The sequence below is a fragment of the Heterocephalus glaber genome, unplaced genomic scaffold, assembly GCF_053883595.1.
Source record: "Heterocephalus glaber isolate CG9 unplaced genomic scaffold, H.glaber_assembly_v1.0 deba00001556, whole genome shotgun sequence".
Taxonomy (NCBI): Eukaryota; Metazoa; Chordata; class Mammalia; order Rodentia; family Bathyergidae; genus Heterocephalus; species Heterocephalus glaber.
The window spans coordinates 5,134,940-5,146,860 of NW_028258347.1; the positions used below are offsets into that span (position 1 = coordinate 5,134,940).

General features: G+C 37.0%; 1 pseudogene; it reads right to left on the reverse strand.

Annotated features, from left to right (window-relative positions):
• Window positions 1-9,308: 9,308 nt before the first annotated feature.
• LOC101697487 (poly(A) RNA polymerase GLD2 pseudogene) lies at window positions 9,309-10,825 on the reverse strand (annotated as a pseudogene).
• Window positions 10,826-11,921: the final 1,096 nt, after the last annotated feature.

An 11,921-nucleotide genomic window follows, 5' to 3' on the forward strand; every position in this document is an offset into this window, starting at 1 on the left:
TTATTTATCTAACTCCCAGTTTCACCATAGTACCTTTCACATCATAGTTGCAAAATGAATGTTTAAAGGCCCCATATAACCTTAAACCCACTATAGCATAGTTTTCTTGTATGAAAAAGTAGAAACAAGGCTGGGGATTTAGCTCAGTGGTTTCACCGCCTGCTGCACAAGCACAAGGACCCAAGTTTGATCCCCGGTACCACCAAAAAAAAAAAAGTAGAAACAGTATCTATAAATAAGAAAACAAAAGGCAGACCTCAATTTTAGGATCTCCATTGATATTTATAGAGTGGATATAAAAATCAGTTGATAAATGAAAAGATTAAATCTGAAATGGATCACTGTGTATACTTCTATTTTGCTACAGTCATAGCTAAAATAAAAGATACAAATCAATGCTTTGGACCTAAAAAAAAAAAAAAAACCAGAACATAAGAGAGGGAGGGAAGGAAGGAAGGGGGAAAAAAGAAGAAGAGGAGGAGGAGAAGGAGGAGGAGGAGATGGGGGGAGGAGGGGAAAGAGAAGAAGCTCCTAACCAAAGGGAAGGAAATATTCTATAAGGAATAATCTAATCACCTTCATAGGTAACAAGTTTTAGAATAACAGAATATGAAAAGGGAAATAAACCACAAGAAAACTGAGCGAGTTCACAGTGAACATGAGGAACATGGCAGTTCCACAAACAGCACTCTCATTTTGTAAAGTGTATAACAGACCAAGGTTAATTCCCTAAGTCCCTATTAACATTTTGATGTCAGTGTTCCTAAGAAAAGGGAATTTGGTTATCTGGCAAGAGCTGTTGAAAAACTTAACTAGAACAGATGCTTAGCACAAAAATGAGAGCTAAATAGCAATGGGAGGTGTTAGATCTGTGAGACAGACAGGGGGCTTTTTCTTGCATAGTGAAAATTTTTTCTTTGATCTTAACGAGAATTAGAATGTACTGTATGACTTAACCTACAAGATAAAATCCTCCCTTTTAAAATCAAGGCAAAGTAACCTTAAGCAACAATAAAAGTGACGGCTAAATATTGGGAAAATACACTTTAATGAACTATAAAATATGTAATGACAGAGTCTGTCAGTGTACAAAATCAATGTCACTGTCACATCTGCTAAGCTATGGCATCCATCTATCAAAAATACTTTATAAATAATTTAATTAAGTGGACCATTACAGTACTGCTCTATTTCCCCTCTCTGTGGAGGCAGACTATGCAAATCATTACCAAATTCTCTTAATCCACCAGAGCCCTCACTTCTATTTTTATGCATCTATCAAAGTCTCACATATTCTTTATAGTCATAACATATGAGAATGTTCCATGATGCACTTTGTCAAGACTTATGATTAGAGTCATAATCATGTTCAGACACTTTCTGAACAACATCAAGGAAAATGAAATTGCAAATTTCAAGGATAAAGCAACTAATCTGTCCACTGTTAGACTGGTTATACTTGGTGAACATATTGTTATGGTAATGTTGCAGTCTGCGCATTTATTGCTTCACATATTTAGTAAAATTTATTAAGCATACACTTAGATCAGGCACTATGCTAGATGTTGGGGATTCAAAGATGGAGAAACACGTGATTAATAGCTCTGCAGTACTTTCAAATTTTCCCCAGTATAATACAGGCCACCTTGAAAAAGAAACATTTCCCTTACATTGGCTGTCTTCCTCAGAATGAATAATTTTTCTTGTGGATTAACTGTCTTGCAGTGTATTTATCTAATAGATATCTTAAGCATCTCCCAGACTCACCTCAATGGTCCTACTGAACCAGTTTAAATGCCTGACACTCTGCTGAGTAAAACATACTGATGTCTTTCACAAACTGATAAATTCCCTCTCCTCTGTCTTCCATCCACACAATGAACAGTCAAATCCTCTTGGGGGGAGGTGGGAAGATCATCAGCCATGGAAGCATTCATTTGATTGTCAAGCTAACCCTAAAGGGAATTGTTGGTACATTTGTCATGGAAATTACAATGAAGCAAAAAAGAGCCCAGAGAAATTCTCCTTCCATCTAGCCGTGAATTAAGAGTAAAAGACATTATAAAAGGCCTTTTATCACCATGAGCATTTTAAATATCATGACCAGATGTGTGTGCTATTTCTTTTTTATTTGAGCCATGAGAATCTTCTCACTGGAGTGGTTTGCACTCCTCATTATCTCTACAGGGTTTTTCTGCTATCTCTTCTGCCCCTGAAAAATCTGACTTGCAATGACTTGATGATATGCAATATACATTGATTTCATGTTAATATAGCTTTTCAGATTTTTTGGTAAGTATGGGAAATAGTATTTTTAAATAATTGTATTTTCAAAGTTTATCATTTATCAAAACATTTTTATTTGGAAATGCATAATCCAGAAATTTATGGTTGTTACAGTCATGGATATCAGGCCTTGAATTTTTTCTCTTCAAAATAAATTATGAACTTTTACTGCTCTCTCTTGAATGAGTTAGATGTTGAGGAGATTTAGTCTTGTTTCAGTGCTTTCATATGCCCTGCACATATCTCTGCAGTCACATTTACCACACAGTTTTTCATTTTCAGTCCCATCACCTCCATTAAAATGCAAGTTTCTGCAGAGCAATGGACAGACATAGTTTATTCATCTTAATAGCCCCAGTCCCTAGCAGAGTTAAAGCAAAAAGTCGAAAGAATCAAGTTGTGTTATGTATATGCACCTACTCCCTAAGGTGAATGTAAACTTGTTATACTGCGAACATATACTAATAAAATAAAATAAAGAAGAAAGAGCAATATGGGGAGATGTAAGGAAGGTAACAAAGATGAAGGAATATAACCATCAACATGTGGGAAAATAGTTTGTTTGTTTGTTTGTTTGGTACTGGGGATTGAACTCGGGTCCTTGCACTTGCGCAGCAGGCGGCGAGGAAAATATTTTAATAAAAGTGGTAGGAGATAGTTAAAAACTCTATTGTAAAAATTACTTGGAAAAATTGTCATGTTTATTAAAATATTAATATGCTATATCTGTCAAAGAGGAGAAGACACTCAGGAGTAGAAGACAGCTTCAAACACATAAGGTATCTTAGTTACTTTTCTTGTCTCTGAGATACAGTACTCAACACCTACAACTTAGCGGAGGAGAGACTTACTTTGGCTCACAGTTTGTAGAGGTTTAATCCACAGTCAGCTGGTTCCAAGGCAGGGCAGTGTGGCAGAGGGGGCTGGCGGGGGAGACTGCTCAGGGTATGGCAACTGGGAAGCAGAGTGTCGGAGGAGCTGGGGGGAGATGGACCCCACCTGGCCACGATCCCAGTGATCCTCCTCCTCTGATGAGACCCCACCTGCCCACAAGTCAGCTGTAAGTCCCCATAATCCAGTCACCTTTCAAAAGCCACCTTATGTTCAAATAAGGCTTTAGGGTGACATTTGGATATAAACTGTAATGTGTGGCTAACTTTAGTAAACTCTTTCAAAACACAGTGGCTCCAAAAGGTTATTTTATTAGGAAACTTCAAAAATGCCACAAAAGTAATACGTTTGTTTTCTCACAACTTGACCTCAAATTTTATGATTCCTATTGCTGTTTAATTGTAACCGACTTACATATGATCCAGCAATCCCACTTCTCCATATTTATTCAAAAAGGTTAACATCAGAATTCCAAAGAGATATTAATTCTTCTGTTTTCATTATAGCACTATTCACAACAGCCAAGATGTGGAAACAGGCTAAATGGCCATGGATAGATGAATGGACACAAACAATGTAGAGTGTACATGATAGGAGCTATTCCTCAGAATCACAGTTTGGATCTGGCATGATCTCCAAAATGCCATGCAGTGAAGACTTTGTCCCCAAGGCAACAGAGTCCACAGGTGAGGCCTTTGGAGAGTGATTGGATCCTAAAGACTCTGATCTCACAGATTGGCTGATCTATTCATGGCTTCAGCATTGAAGGGGCTCAGGAGAAGTGGTGAACACTTTAGGAGCGGAGTCCATGAGTGGCAGCAGCCACTGAGGGTGCGGCTTTTCAGGGTGGATTTTGTCCCTCCCCCTCTCTTGCGCCCCCAGCCAGGAAGTGAGCAGCTTGACTTTACCGTGTGCTCCCCACCATGATCCTCTACCTTGCCACACGCTCAGAAGCAGACATGCCAAATGACCCTAGGCGGATACCTTTGAAACTGTGATCCAAATCAAATCTTTCCTTCTTTTAAATTGATTTTCTCAGGTGCTTTGTCACAGTGACAGAAAGTATACTAATACAGTCAGCCTAACACAAAGACTGAATACTGCAGTATGTGACAACATAAACCTTGAGGACATTGTGCTGAGTGAACTAAACTGGTTACAAAAGAACAATACTGCATGAATCTGTTTGAGATATGTAAAATAGTCAGACTCATAGAAGGAAAACATACAATAGGGTTCCCAGGGACTGAAGAGAGGGGAAATGAGGAATTGCTGATTAGGGGACATCAAGAAGGCTCAATATACATAATGAGTTAAGTTCTAGAGAACTTCTGCTTATCTCACAATTTCCTTTCAGGGAACAATATTGTTCACTTGAAATTAAGAGAATAGATCTCTTGTTGTATGTCCTTACCAAAATAACATAATTTTTTAAAAGATAAAAAGTTTCCCTTAGAGAAGTGAGACTTGAAAGGAAAACGTTTACAGAGAACTTTCATTCTCACTCCTTATAGTTCTGTTTTGTCTCAGTATTTTGTTCACTGATAAGTCCTCAGTTTCTTAGGCAGTGCCTGGCATATAATAGTCACAAAAAAGGGCTTGTTTAATAAGTAGTTCAAAAATTTTTTTTCAAATGAAATAGCTTTCATTTATAATTTCTTCAATATTTTTGTACATATATTTAGACATGCAAAAAACATATTTTTTTGTTTTAACTTTCAAACAAACTTTAAAAATTTGAGAAGAAAATCTTATAGTATTTATCCATGTTCTGGCTTACTATGTCCTTTTTCCTTTCTGATAATTCAAGATATAATTTGCTTTTTAAATTATTTTAGCAGACATCTGCAGAGTGTATGTGCACATCCCTTGCGGGAGTTCCACATGCACATAAACACACCCTAATTTCCTTTTTCATCTCCTTTCACCTTCCTCCCTCCCTTGATCCCCTTCCTGTTTTAGAAAGATCTATTCCCTACTTCCTGTTGTCTATCTTTTATTTTGCTCATTTTTTATTTAGACATGACCAAGAGGTGGAGTGTTTGCCATCTGCTGCTTAATTGGAGTGGTACACTTTCTCATTATTACTAGATGGCAGCAGAAGTGGAACTGAGTAACTTCTGAGGATAAGTGAACAGTGGTGATGCAGCTTTCATTATGTTTACTCAAACAAGTGGAGCCTCAGTAACCAAGTGAGAAATCTGACTGCCTTGAAATCAGCACACCGGAGAGGCTGTGGTGGTGCTCAGTGGACTTCCCACTGATGCCCCTGAACAGCTTCGGTCACCTGCTTGTTATGTGAGGGGCACTGGGGATGCTCAGGCTCTTTGAGCTTTCATATAAACACAACCCCACTCATGCTGTTGACTGGGATCTGCTGTCCAATAGGCTCCAGACGGGAAACATCCAGCTGAACTCTTCCTGAATTTATGACTCCAACATTGTGAGCAAAACAAAACAGCTATTTGTAAAAAAAAAAAAAATCATGTATTTTATTTATTTTAATTAACAAAAATAATATCTATGACTATATATATATATATTTTTTTTTTTGGTACCAGAGATCGAACTCAGGTCCTTGCGCTTGCAAGGCAAGCGACAAAACCACTGAGCTAAATCCCCGGCCTGACAAAACATATTTTGAAAGTAGAATTGTAGAAATGCTAAACTGAATGAATGAACATCTGTATTACCTCACATACTTATTATTATTATAATCATTGTTATCTAGTGAGAACACTTAAAACTGTTCAGTACAGCATCATCAAACTGAACTTTGAAATGAGCCAGTTTCCTCAACAAATCATAAACAAAACCCAAAACCCAACAGATATGGTCAACCTGAGTCAGAGCAATAATGAAGTCCTATCTGTTTTAACCCAGAAAGACATGTAACTTGGGAAGGCTCAATCTGCTTTTGTTCCTCTTGTCTGCTTATTTCAGCCCTTTTCTTTTGCCTAAAGCTTTCCTCCTCTGGTCAGCTCAAAGGAGTGCTCATTCTATTTTATAGAACAAGAAGTTACCCGACTAAAGAGTCTTAAATAAAAGCCAATTAGCTCTTTAAATTATATTTATGGTAAATCTGTCTTTTAACACAGTATAAATTCATTGTTCTTAACTATAGTCCCCATGATGTATAGTAGGTTTTATTTTAATCTAACTGGACTTTTGTATTTTTTGATTATCATCTTTCTACCCTCTTCCCTGTCTCAACACCTGGTAACCACTATTCTACTCTCTCTCTCTGTGAGTTTGACATTTTTATATTCTGCATCTAAGTAAGATCATGAAGTATTTGTCATTCAGTGTCTGGCATGTTCATCAATAGTCTTGCAAGTGAAAGGATTTTTCCCATTTTTAAGGCTAAATAAGTATTCCATTGTGTATGTACACCACATTTTCTTTGTCCTTTCATCCACAGATCGACACTTACATTGTCCATATTATGTCTGCAATAAACATGGTAGTGCAGACACCTCTTCAATATACTGATTTCATTTCCTTTGGATATATATCCAGTAGTAGGATTGTTGGATTATATTGTAGTTCAATTTTTAATTTTTTGAGGAGCCTCCATACTGTTTTCTATAATGGCTATAGAAATTAACATTCCCACCAATAGTGTGCAAAAGTTCTCTTTCCTCCCTATTCAGGCCAAAATTTTATTATTTCATTTTTATGATTAAAAACCATCCTAACAGATAAGAGGTGATACCTCACAGTAGTTTTAATTTGCATTTAGCTGGTAATTAGTAATGTTAAAGATTTTTTATATAGTCATTGACCATTGTGTCTTCTTTGGAGAAATGTCTAGTTTGGTCCTTTGTCCTTTTTTAAATTGAGTTATTTTCTTCCTATCATGTTGTTTGAGTTTCTCATCTATTTTGGATATTAGCCTCTTAGCAGATGTATGGTTTGCAAATATTTTCTCCCAGTCTATAAGTTGTTTCTTTCCTCTGTTGATTATTTACTTTGCCGTATAGAAGCTTCTTAGTTTGATATAATTCATCTATTTTTTTGCTTTTGCTGTTTATTTTGGGGTCACATAAAAAATCATGTCCAAATCAATGTCATGTAGTGTTTATTTGATAAATTTTAGGAGTAATTTGTTATGCAGTAATATTAGCCAGAACATTTCCATTTATGAAACTTCTGATCAAATTGGGAGATCAGGTATGACTGCATTTACCAGTTTTTAAATATAAAAGGCAAGTGTACAAGGACTTAACTTTTAAATTTGGGGAGGAAATAAGTCTTAATTGTTTTTATTGGTGAAGGAAAATAGAATAAAGGACAATAATCACAACTACATCATTTAAAAAGTTGAACTTTCTTTTTTTTATTTTTTAAATTCTGGAGCTTTATTAGGAAATGTCATCATCTGGTAGGGGGAAGCACCCTCCACTCTTACCCATCCCTGAGACCTGTACAGTACTATTTGCACAGTACCATGGCTATTGTTCAGATGACCACCCAGACTCATCCCTAGAATATCAATTATACTCAATACATTCTGATAGTATCATAATGCAAAATAAATTTAGAGACTTTTCTAAGAAAAATATTCATATAAAAAACAACTGTATCCAAAGTACAGTATTTCACACATAAGTTTTAAAATTCACCTTCGTGGAACAACTTCCCAGAGAAATGGGGTGCTGGGTAGTTAGTTTGACCACAAATGAACTTAATTTCTTTCAGATTGTTTTAATCTGAATAATCAAGCATAAAAAATTGATTCAATCAGTTCTAGATGGTAACTACAGCCTCAATCTCATTTCAAAAGCAAAGATTTTCACCGTGAACACCTCAACAATTTCCATATATAAACTTTATTCCATCTGACATACAAAAATTTAAACTTAAGAAAATGAAAATATGCACTTTTTACAAGTCAAAGAAAAGCAAAAGTTTTAGCTTTTGAGTTGGCCTGCAAAAAATTCATTAGAGGCACAAACTGTTCCACAGTAGGTCTGAAAGAAATTTGCAGTCCTTTTGAAAAAGTTAAAACTGTTTTCAAGATTATTGTTTATATTTAAATTTACAGGCACTGAGCAATTTACAAATGTCTACATAAGTGAAAAACAACTCTAATAAACACTGCAGCTCTTTTAGCAGCTACCACTACTTCATGTGGAAAATACTAAAAAATGCATTTTATAAACACTAAGTGTTTTTAGAATTATTTTATGACAACTTACCTGAAGCACTTTGTAGTGGCTTACTGCCTAAAAATTCCAGTTTAGATTACAATCCTATAATGGCACACAGAAAAAATTCTGATTCTACAAATAGGATATAATCTTAACTTTGCTGTTTCAGTTTGTGCTTCATGTCACAGGGCAAACAAAAGCAGGAAAATAGAAGTACACATTGCACTATGCTATCAAAAAAGCGCGGAGACTTAATCTTTTCAAAGTCTTTGAAGCAACTCACTAACACTTCAGTGATTGACTTAAGTGCTCACATTACCATACTACAGGGCAAAATGTATTGTTGTTTTCACACAAAATCTAAGGCAATCTTGAGTGTCTCCCAGTCTCAGAAACCACTCATGAAATGCTATACAGACACAGCCAAAGCCTCAGTCTATTCCAGGGAGGCAAGTGAAGTCTTAAGGCAATTGTCCAGTATGTCATGACTCTGCAGTGATTTCACAGATATAAAACATTTTATTTTGCTGCAAATAACTGAAAAACTGACTTGAATCTCCACTTCACTAGAACAGATTGAGACAACAAACCATCTACTATAGGTGACACTTTAAGTTTGATGAATTAGACCCTTTCCAAAATTTCATACAACTCTTCAATATTAGCATGTGAATAGTCAATTAAACTTGTACCAAAAATCTGGTACTGGTTCAGGTAATTTCCCAAAATATATTTTGATCACCTGAAAATTCACGCCATAATATTACTAATCATCAATGTAAACATTTTCAAAAATATATTTTTAAAGCAAAACATTTTATTAAGAAATATCATAATAAAATATGCAATCTTTATATAAGTATGTCCTTTTAAAAACAAAACATGAAAACAAGAAGAACAATTAAAAAGAAACCATGATGGAGGTAAACAAAATGTATTATGATGTAACTCTTGTTCTTTATTTCTCAGAAGAATCTAAGAAATAGAGGTCAGTTATCTTTTTAGGAGAGCAGTTCTTAAAGGTAGTGTACTGTTCAAATCTTTTGTTTTTCAATCTGTGAAATGACTTTAAAAATTGATCTTTGATCATGTCAAACTTCTGCTTTGCATGCACGCCTCTGCCTGTGCTTGTTCCATCAAAAGGTTTCAAATTCTGTAGCATAATATTGAAGAAGGCCCAGTAAGAGGACCTCAGGACTTGATTCATTCTTTGAGAGGTAAGGAGGAATATTACATGGAGTCTGATGTACAAGGTGCAACTGTATAGCAGGACTAAAAGATTCTGGGTAAATTTTTTGGAGGGATGGAAGGATGGGTTCAGGTAGGGTTTGTAAATAGTGCAAAACCATTAAGACAAGGCTATAGCTGCTTAAAGTACCACGACTGGCATCATTTATCTCATGGTGATTTGCCCACTTCTTAATCACCAGCACTAATGGACAAACTCGATTTTCAAGGTATGCGTAAGTTCTGAGAAGGAATGTGTTTCTTATTCCAACAATATTGTTTACATTCAAGTCAAACTCCACACAACTGACTTTATCCCTGAACTTCACAATGGTACTTTTGCTCGAATCAGCTGAGGTCTGTCAACGTAGCCAGGAAGTCTAGTACAGAAGTGTTTATGGACTAACAGGAGTATATGCCATGCTTCAGTCTTCTGATTTACCTGAAAAAAACATGGTTCTTCTTTAACAACTAGGCATAAATCACCATCACTACTCCGGGTACCAAATCCATTTAGAGAAGACCCAACCAAAAAAAGTCTGGTTTCTGGAAACAGCAGCTGAATTTCTCTGCAGCTGTGTTCCACAGAGCTCTTTCTCCTTTAAGTCACTTATTTGCTGCTGACATGTTTCAAGTAACTCCAGTATCTGCTGACTCAACTTATCTTTGGCCTCAGGCAGTGTGATTTCTCTAGGTTCTAAAAATAATATTTCTCGAAAAGGTGGAACACATCTGACTATCTCTGGCACACAAGGTGTATGAAACAACGGCGGCATTGAGTATCTTCCTTCACCTGGTAAAGGCACTATCTGGTTAGCTGTAGTTGGGTCTTGGCGGGGTGAATGGAATCGTTGCCGCTTACCATCAAGAGGCAGGTTTTCTTCATCGCTTAATCTCTTCCTTCCTCGAAATTTTGGGGATGCTGTGATCTGGACTGGACTGACATTTCCTTATGTCAGTTGCTGTAATGACAAAGCTCTAGACACGTCTGCATTCTGGAAGTTGAACTGCGCGTCAGTAAGCTGCTGGTGTGAACAGAGTTGGCGACAGGGTACAGAAGTTATTACCTTGTTGATGGTTTGGAGTAAAGGGCGGGTGACCCACAACTGGGTTCGGGAACACGCTCTTGCTCACTGGAAGTGGACGTGTATCCTTCTACCTAAAATAGATATCCCTGGACATCACCACCAAGGGGGAAAAGATCTTCGTTCTCCACCGCCCTAGGAAATGCCACGCAGGAGTTCTGAGACCATCTTCGGCGCAGCAGCCGGGGTCCACCTCTGAGATCCTGCCGGAACCTGGGGTAGCGGGGAAGGCGCACAGCTTGCAGCATGGGCCTGGATACAAGGGTGGGCGCGGAGGACCGCCCGCCCAGCTCCGGTTCCGGTTCCGGTTCCGGGTGGCGACCTATGGCCCCGCGCGACCAGAGGAGGAGGAGCAACACGAGAAAAAGCTTGAATTTTCTAACTTTAAAAAGTTTAACTTTATTTAGACAGAAAACTTGGATAAAGTTTTGGTGAGTCTCATTAAAGTACATTGCGTATTTAAACACTTGTATAGCTCATAACAGATGATGAATAAGCGAGGGAAAGAGGAAAGTACTACGTAAAAACAGGTAATATTTCAGGCAAAATTCAGTAAAAATGCTAGCTCGTCCACAAGTACAGATTGCACAAAAAACATAGAACAGGGGTTCCTGTGTTCTCTGAGATGGTTATTGAGGCATAACTCTTGAGTATTTTAAAGGGACTGCATTTAGTTAAGAGAGAAAAACAAGTTAGGTTCTCCAGAGGAGAACCTAAATTTTTTTAAAAATCTGTACAAAGTCCTCAAGTTGTCTTACAAATGGCTAAAGCCTTTTTCTTTTTTATTCTTAGCAGTTTAATGTGGAGTCTGGTAATCAACAGATACTGCAAAAGCCCTTCCCTTGGCAATCCTAGATTTTCAATGTCCTCTGAAATATTAAGTAGTTCACAATGTGGCAAAGTCTACAAGTGAACGTCACACACATCCTTCCTTCTGGGAAAAGCAGTACTTCTGAGGATGAAAGTTCAGGACGCTTAGCTTATGTGAACTGCCAGAAAGCTAATGTTCTCTGGAGAAATTTTAGGGTGTGGGCAATAATTATAATTGTCATAACTCAGGTTTCACAAATATCCTGTGTCAAGAAATGGCATTGCAAAGACATTTAACGCACTCAGTTACTCAGGCTTCCGCCTCAGGCTTTCTTGTGAAGAATTTCTCACATCTCTTTGGGCTTTCCTCTAAATTCATTTCAACTTTGTTCCCTGATTTATTGAAAATACTGTAAAGTGTTATTTTAATTAAAAAGATCATATCCAAAGAAAGATTTGCAAAAAATGT